The following is an 8,270-nucleotide window of genomic DNA, read 5'->3' as shown; positions in this document are numbered from 1 at the left end:
AGGCTCCCCAGCGGCTCTCGGGCACTTGCTTCAGATTCTGCGTGGGTACTGGGTTAGGCCACATGCACATTGAGGTTTGAGACCCGCCGCTCCCACCCTTCTTCTGACCCTTCTCCTGGGACGTATTTTGGGAACCAGACACTGAACGGCTGCACGCTTGGCTCTGCTTTCCTGCCAAGAGAACTGCAGGCGCCGTGCCTGCCTGTCGCCCGCCAGAAGGTGCGTGGCTGTGGAGGGTGGCCTTGGAGAACAGCCCGTCCCCCAGGACTGCCAGGCAGCACAGCACGGCTGTTTCCCACCACACTGGCACACAGCCAGCTTCCCAGCTGTGTGGGCTGGAAGCCCGCCTGAGCTCACGGCGTGTGCGTGCGTGTGTGTGTGTGTGTGTGTGTGTGTGTGTGTGTGTTTGATGTGGGGAAGGGGATGCCAGCGTGCGTCCTTTTCCATTTTCCATGCACTGCGTGTGCACCAAACCTTTACTGGAGATATTATGTTGTCTGAGATGCAAATGTAGCTTTAGGGTTATTGATTTTATGTCTTTCTAGAGTGGCTTTTAGATCATCGAATGCCAGGGGACGGAGTTAGGGGCCTGAAAATGGGACACTGCTGAAGGGCCCGGTGGGAAGAGGGGTTTTTATTAAGGCAGAAGAGGAATCGCAGGGGATTTTGGAAGGCGTGGTGATGGGCTTTGGACTGGGGACGCCAGAGCGAGAAGGGGGACCACCCAGGCTCTCGGGGGCTATTCCAGCCACCACCACCCAGCCCGGGGAAGCTGTGTCTAAAAGGGCTCCTAAAATGTGCATTTTCTGAAACAGAGGGAGGAAATCCAGTTCATCTGGGAGACACACCTGCAAAGTTGGGAGTGCTGTGTTCAGTCAAAGAGGCACCTCGCAACCCTCAGGGGGTTCAGAGAGAAGAATCCCGGCTCCCTGCGGGCCTGCCCTTTCCTGTTCGGCCCCCAGGAGGGTGTCCAGTCATATTTCTCATCCTTATTTTAATGGTTCTGTTATATTTGTGCCTTTTATTGTACATGATCTAAGACGCTTCTATTCTGAGTAGGAGCGGTACAAAGCGTGCATTTGGTTTATAACGCTGCACTGAAGATCGGAGTGTTGAAGTGGGGAGGATGGGAGAGGAAAGGGTCCTGGTGAAACAGGCTGATCTTTGCACCTGGCTTTTGCCCTGGTCTCGGTTTCGGTGATCTTGTGGCTTATGCCAAGACAGATGCCCATGGAGTAGTTAATCAGTCAGCCAAAGGCATTTACTGACCAGGTACTTCCCACGAGGCCCAGGAGACACTGAGAAGAAAGCAGTCTCGGACCAGGCCTTCCTCAAGCCTCCACACTCCCCCTCCCCTCACTCCCAGCGGATGACCCTTCCTCCTGTTTCTCTGACAAAGGGACAGTGGGAAGGGAACTTGCACCTGGCCCCGCCCCTCTGGCCCCTCCCAGCAGGGACACCCACTGAGGCAAACCTGCACCAGGTGCCACCCCTCCTCTGCTCAGGCAAGCACCCCCTCCTTCCCGCTCACCCGTGCTCCTTTCTCTCACGCGGTGGCTCTCCATCTTGCCTACACATTGGAATCCCCTGGCAAGCTTTAAAAAAAACAAAGACGGGGCTCCTGTCCCCAAAGATTCTGACTTAATCAGCCAGTGATTCCCATGTGCACTGCAGCCAAGAGCAAGGTTCACGCTGGACGCTCCCACCAGCCACCAGCCACCAGCCACCAGCCCACAAACATGCGGCTCCTTCCCACCCAGGCCCCTCCGGCTGCAGCTACTGCGCTACTCCTCCTCACACCCAAGTCCTACAAAGAGCTGGGTAGCCCCACTGTCTCTCCTTTCCCCTGATTGTTCTCCCTAGGCCCTAGGGCCTCCAATGCGCTCTGGAGCCAACATGCCTTGCAGTGCCCTGGCCGCCACTGCTGGACCACTGACCTTACTCACCTCCCAGCAGCCTTGGGTGATGGGCTTTCTCCCCCTCTTTCTCAAAGCACGTCCTTCACTTGCTGACCTCTCCCTCCACTGCTTTCCTTCTCGTGTGCGTGCGTGTGTGTTCCCTCCACTGCTTTCCTTCTCCCTCCACTGCTTTCCTTCACCCTGCACTGGTTTTCACCTTCTCTGTTGCTGGATCCTCCGGATCCCCTGTTGGCGGCCCCGGCTCCGTCCGGGGGCCTCTCCCCTCCCCTGGGTGCACCGTCTCCCTCGCTGTGCTCATCCAATCCTGTGGCTGTAGAAATCATCTGTTCCAGTGACTCCCAGGATTACATCCCTGGTCTGGACCTCTTTCATGAACTCCAGACTCGCATCTCCAGACGCCTGCATGCCATCTCCACTTGGGTGTCTCCTAGACTCAGATCTCAAACTGAGCACGCCCCACACGGAGATCCCGCTCCTCCACCCACCGCAGCTTCTTCCTCGCCGTCCCCCTCGCCCCGTGGTCTCGCCAGCCTTCCTGTTTCTCAAGTCAGAACCTGAGTTGTCCTTGCCTTTTTTATCCACGCTTCCATCCCCATCAGCAAACCCGGGGGTTCTGCTGTCACAGCATATTCAGGACCCCCACTCTCGCCAGTTCCAGTCTGATCCAAGCTGGTCACCTGTCACCTGGATACTGTTTCTGTTTCCACCCTTGTCCCCATGGTCTGTTCTCAAAACAACAGTTAGAGAGGTCCTCCGCCGTCCCCCCCCCAAAGGCTGCATGTCTCACTCACATGAAAGCCCACAGCACATTGTTGTTATCAAATTTTATTACTGTTGTTAGAATAAACCATAAAACTCGTGAAATCGTAGGAACTGTTTCTTCAGTGCTCGCCTCCCAGGGAGAGCGAGGGGCAAACCTGGAGGTCCGGAGGTTGGGCTCTGAAGTAGGGATACTGAAAGCTGGGATTTGGAATAGAGTCCCGGGGGCAGAGGCCCAGGCTCCCGGATGTCTGGGCGCTGCAGCCAATTTTAGGGCCCTGTCACCGGCCAACTTTGGTAGCGAATTCTCCCCATTTCCCGAGAGGATGAAGAGTGATTTATATTGAGGGTTATGACTCCTGTTAGCCGGAGTGGTTTCTCCTGTATGCACCTGTCTTTTTTTTTTTTTTTCAAGAGAGAGGGAGGGAGAGAGAAACATCGATTTGTTGTTCCACTTATTGATGCATTCATTAGTTGATTCTTGTATGTGACCTGGCTGGGGATTGAACTCACAACCTCAGTATATTGGGACGACGCTCTAACCAACTGAGCTACCTTGCCAGGGCCGTGTGTATGTAGCTGTCTTGAAGGAAAATCATTTGTAGGGGAAGAAACCAAAGATGGGCAGATGGATGGTCAGCGATTGGGTGATTATATGTAACCATGGCAACCGCGTAGGGGCTAAACTGAATTTAAGTCTATCAGGTGCAGACCCGCTATATGCACTTTTCAACCTGAACCTCAAATGATGAAATCACAGGTTTTGGTGTCAGGATCCCAAGTAGAAAGGCACAGCTCCCCCTTCAGGAAGGGGACATATTCACATCTCTGCACAAACCCCCTAAATTACAGCTTAGCTTCAGCCCCTACTTTCTACTCTCCCACTTCCCTCACGTCCACACCACTTGCTTTTGCCAAATTCACTTACTTGTAATTCTCTGAATACACTGGGGAGGACAACATACAGGCCAAGAAACAAGAGATGGGACAGCATGGAATGTTCTTAAAACTGCAGCAAATTCTGTTTGGACAGCAGCACGTGTGGACAGAGGGGCAGGATAAGGAGGAAAGACCAGGGACATTTTGGGCGGTTCCTGAACCACCTAACCTTGCTTTTTCATCTGTGGATAGAGATAGCGATGCACCTTGCAAATCTGTCTGAGACTTAAGTGAGGCCCAGTGTGTGACATTGTCTAGCGCAGAAGTAAGATAGGAGGCATCCCAAACACAGTGGAGCTGAGGAAACGGAGAGGGGGGGTCCTTATGCATTTGGTCTGTGGGTGCTCAGGAGTCAGGGAGAGATTTAAGCTGGGGAAGAGTTAGTACTGTTGTTCCTCCCATTTTACAGATGACAAAACTAAGGCATAGAGAGGTTAAGTGACTTGCTCAAGGCCACACAGTTAGTAGGCAGAGCTGGATTTAAACCCAAGCTCTCACTCTAGTGGGTGTTCTTCCCCCAGCTAAACAGAGAGGAAGAGGAAAGGCCTGCATGTCAGGCGATGTCAGGGACCGTGGAAGAAGAATGATTGATAACCAGGGAAAAAACGGGGCTTGGCTTTGCTTCCAACATAGTGGTTAAGCTGCTGAGAAAGGAAGCGTTTAAGTGGCTGGCATATTCATCAACACGTCCTATTTTACAAGGAGAGACCCACAGGCTCTCTCCGGGCCCAGGGCGCCACTTCCTATGCCAAATGCTTTGCAAAAAGGCACATAGAAAGCAGGCTGGTGCAGTAGGCTAACCTCGGGGCTTGTGTAGCTGAGAGGAGGGAGGACTGGTTCCAGCAGCTGTTTCCAGCCCGCTGGTGTCAGGGGCAGGGAGAGCTGGATGGGAGGGGTCCTGGAGTTAGACTCAGGATGGCTCGCTCACACATACAACAGAGAAAGTGCACAAGAAACCGGCCGCCTAAGCCAGGACCCTGGCTGGAGGGCTGGGGCAGCATGGGAGGACAGGTTTCAGGCGGTTCTACTGAAAGTCCCCAAACCTAGGGTTGTCTGACTGTCGCTTGACCATCAAAAAAGGACCATTCAGTGGGAGGGGAGCCAAGGAGGTGGTGTGGTGTCTTCCAAGGACACCCCAGAAGGCAGAGAAAGAGGGGTGGGACACTCGGCTGTGGGGAGCAGCTATAGGGTTAAGCCTGGGACTGACCTGTTGGCAAAGTCACAAACAAGTCCCAGCTTAGAGGGCACAGTCCTCTTAGCATAATTAGGCTTGACTTATGATGCTCTTAGCATAATTAGGCTTGACCTTATGATGCTCCCTAGATCTTATCTGGGAAGCTAATGGGCTGAGGGAAGTGCAGCAAGAACAAGAACAAAAACAAGTGAAACTCACAAGAACAGTGTAAACAAGTGAAACTCATAAGAACAGTGTAACTTTGGTAACCACTACCTTGTTTACCTCTGACTATAAAATAAAGGCTCAGCTTGCCTCGGGATCTTTCTCTGTGGCCTCAGCCAGGCACAGGAAGATCCACGGAGACTAAAGAGAGCTATGAACGCTGTCTCCGTGTAAAACATTCTTCGCCGACTACATCCACACCTTTGGGAACCCCTGGACTGCTGGGGCTGGACCCCGGCATATGGCGCCTGAACAGGCCGAACAGGATTCCCCTAGGTAAGCCCCCCATTCCCCTAGGTAAGCCCCACTCTGGGGATGGATAGGACTCCACCGTAGGAAGAGGGTGGATAGTCTTCGCCGACTCCGTCCACACCTTTGGAACCCCTGGACCGCTGGGGCTGGACCCCAGCATTTGGCCTCCCATTTCTTTGGCCTCCCCTCCTATTCTACTGCTTCCATTGGCCAAACCAGCACTCAGGGGGCTGGGCGATGTCGTCCCTACGACGAGGGCAGCTCAGGGAGGCAACGGTAGATTCCAGAGTGTTGGTGGCCAAGGAACATGCCAGTAATCCCACCTGGGCTGCGTTATCCGGAACAATCTCATTTCAATACACGGCCCTGTGTCTCCATAAGTCACTGAGATTTCCTCGAAGTTAAAATATTCTCCCCTTACGCGCTGACACCAGATTTGTCTTCCTGGCACGCAGCATCCCACGTCCCACTCGCTCAACGGGACCTGATCCCCACGTCTGGCCCCAGAGTCCTCATCTGGGCAAAATCCAAACTTAAAATATCCGTAGTGAAATAGTAATCAAGTGTTATTTTCTTAACATAATAATAAAAAGTCCCTAACCAAGTCAATGACACATGAGAGGTATTCTCATCCAATTCTGATCAGACAAATAATTATAAATATTGAAAAGGAGACAAGAATTTGTTTGATGATATTAATCACTTACCTAAAAAACAAATTAAAATGACTGAAAAGCACTTAAAACTAGTAAGGTAATTCTATCAAGTGACTGGGAACTAAATACTCATAACTGAATGCTTTTTTATGTAATAACAGCAGCCAGCTGGGAAATTAAAGGGAAGTAATATGTGATTCACAAAAATCAAGGTGATTTTTGTCAAGAAAATGACAAAACCTCAGTGTGCAACTTGAAGGAAACTGGAATGAATGGAGAGTGAGTTTTGGGGAAGGGAGATTTCATAGTAAAACCACCATTACTTCCCCAAATACTGTTAAGTGAACAGCATCAAATTCTAGCGCGCACACACACACAGAGGATTTTTAAAAATTGGAATGTGTACTTTTGAAATTCCTCCTAAAATATAGAAGAAAAGTCATTAATGGTTTTGAGGGGAAATGTGTAATGAGAGGAGACTTTCTTTAGCAGAGTCCACATATTACTGGTGGAATAATTTAAAAAGATGTAGCAGTGGGACCACAAGAAACTGCAGGATAGTAGAACCCAAAGATAGAAGCCTAAACTGCCTTCACAGGGTAATACGGCTTCTCCGGCTCCTGCCACAGCAGGTTATGGGACTGGCGAGGATGGAAAGAACAGGAAACTCCCAGGAAGATGCAATAGGCATCCTGGCGGGAATTCGTGCTCTTCTCGTCCATTTAAATTAATCTGCATAGAGGACCACTGGACAGTCATTATCGGCTCTGCGTGAGCCGCAGCCCTGCCTCCTAGAAGGGTTTGCAATTGAGTGAGCCTGAGCTGCAGTGGAAGAACCTGTGTTAGGGGTACAGGACACTTCAGGGGAGGGCTGTGCCATCGCCCCGCGCCATCCCTTGCTGACCTGAAGTACCTGATTCCAAACACAGTCTCACGGAGGTGTTCCCAGGCACTACAGGTAGTGATATACGTCTGCGAAAAGGCAGCATTTTCAGACTTTTAAATACACATTTCCCCAAAATTGCCTCCAATATTTCAGGTCTGCTCCGGGGAAACCTGCTATGGCGCTTTGAGTTGCCAAGCTCCGCGCTACCCTGAGGTCGCGGTGGCCGGTCTCCCAGTTTAGCGCTCTCAGACGGCAACGCCAGCCCCTTCTCTCTCAGCCGTCACCGTCACCGAGTATCAGACCTTGTGAATCTGGCGCATCAGAAAGCGCAGCGGCTCTTCCACCTGAAAAGCCCACTGATCGGCACCTGGAGGTAAATGCCCGGGAATCAGCTATAAAACAATTTGAAGAGGAACCTCTCTAGAGGAAGTTGGGAGCCAACAGCTTTATTTTATTTTATTTTTTAAGTCTTTGTCCAATTTGTAAATTCTTTAAACTATTTGACTTTTTAACAGGATTTGACCCCGGAAGCTGTGTTTGTGTGTAATTGTGGTAAAAATGAAAACCCCACAGAGCTTTGCTTTCCTACGCCTGACCTTCCCCCTCCCCCCCACCCCCCGTTTCCGGGCCTTGTTGTCCCTGTCACAGCAGCCAGCTCCCTGGCTCTTTGCTCGCTGCCCTGACCTGCCTCCCCCTGATGGTGTTGCAGGGACTAGAGGTGGAGGAAGAGCCCCAGGCTGTTCAGCCAAAGACGGAAGACTGGCTGTTGGCTCTTCCCTCTTCAGCCAACGTGCTCAGTGAGAAAACGATGTTTCGTTATTAAATGAGTGAAAATGGGAACAGGACTCACCCCGTTAAAGAATTTTGTCACCGGGGCTGGGATTGGCCATGTTGCGGGCGAGGATGCTGCGGCCTTAGGATTCCCTTGTTGGTCTGCATGACAGCTCATCCTTCTCTCCTTTCCTAACTGGTAATTTTGTATGTGATTTGACCTTGATAGTTTCCTGCTGTTCATTTTTATATGAAGTTAGTTTTCCTAACTTTTATAAGAAGTGTTGGTTCTATCAGCCTTTTTTTGTTTTTTTAAACGTAAGTGATCCTTCTGCCGTTTTCTGTCACAGCTGCTTCGTGACATTTATTGGCTTGGATTAGTCATCTGGACATGCTGTCTTCTCCCCTTCTGCAATTCCGTTTCTCCTCAATCGGGACTCTCCACAAGCTGTTTCTCCTGGGGAGGGGCGTCCAGGCGGGAGCCCGGGGCCAGTTTCAGGAGTTCATCCGGTTGGCCTGACCCAGCCCTTCGAGGTTTCACTGAGGACTTTTGCTCTCCACTGAAACGGGGGAACATCTCCCAGTTTTAGCCACTGTCTGCAAACCGGTCCACCTGGCGGCTGCCCATGGCCTCCCTGCATCCTCAGCGCAGGTGCTGTGACCGGCAGGCCTTGCAGTTTCCGTGGTTT

The 8,270-nt window shown here is 51.5% G+C and overlaps 1 long non-coding RNA gene across 1 annotated transcript in view; it reads left to right on the top strand.

Annotated features, from left to right (window-relative positions):
- The first annotated feature begins 5,196 nt into the window (after window positions 1–5,196).
- LOC102249686 overlaps window positions 5,197–8,270 on the top strand; it is a 3,642-nt gene continuing 568 nt past the window's right edge. Inside the window, exons 1-2 of the long non-coding RNA XR_314368.2 lie at window positions 5,197–5,292; window positions 6,964–7,183. This is a non-coding gene — a long non-coding RNA (uncharacterized LOC102249686). The remainder of the gene's footprint in view (window positions 5,293–6,963; window positions 7,184–8,270) is intronic.

The sequence above is a fragment of the Myotis brandtii genome, unplaced genomic scaffold, assembly GCF_000412655.1.
Source record: "Myotis brandtii unplaced genomic scaffold, ASM41265v1 scaffold624, whole genome shotgun sequence".
NCBI lineage: Eukaryota > Metazoa > Chordata > Mammalia > Chiroptera > Vespertilionidae > Myotis > Myotis brandtii.
This window is presented reverse-complemented; position numbering and strand designations above follow the sequence as displayed.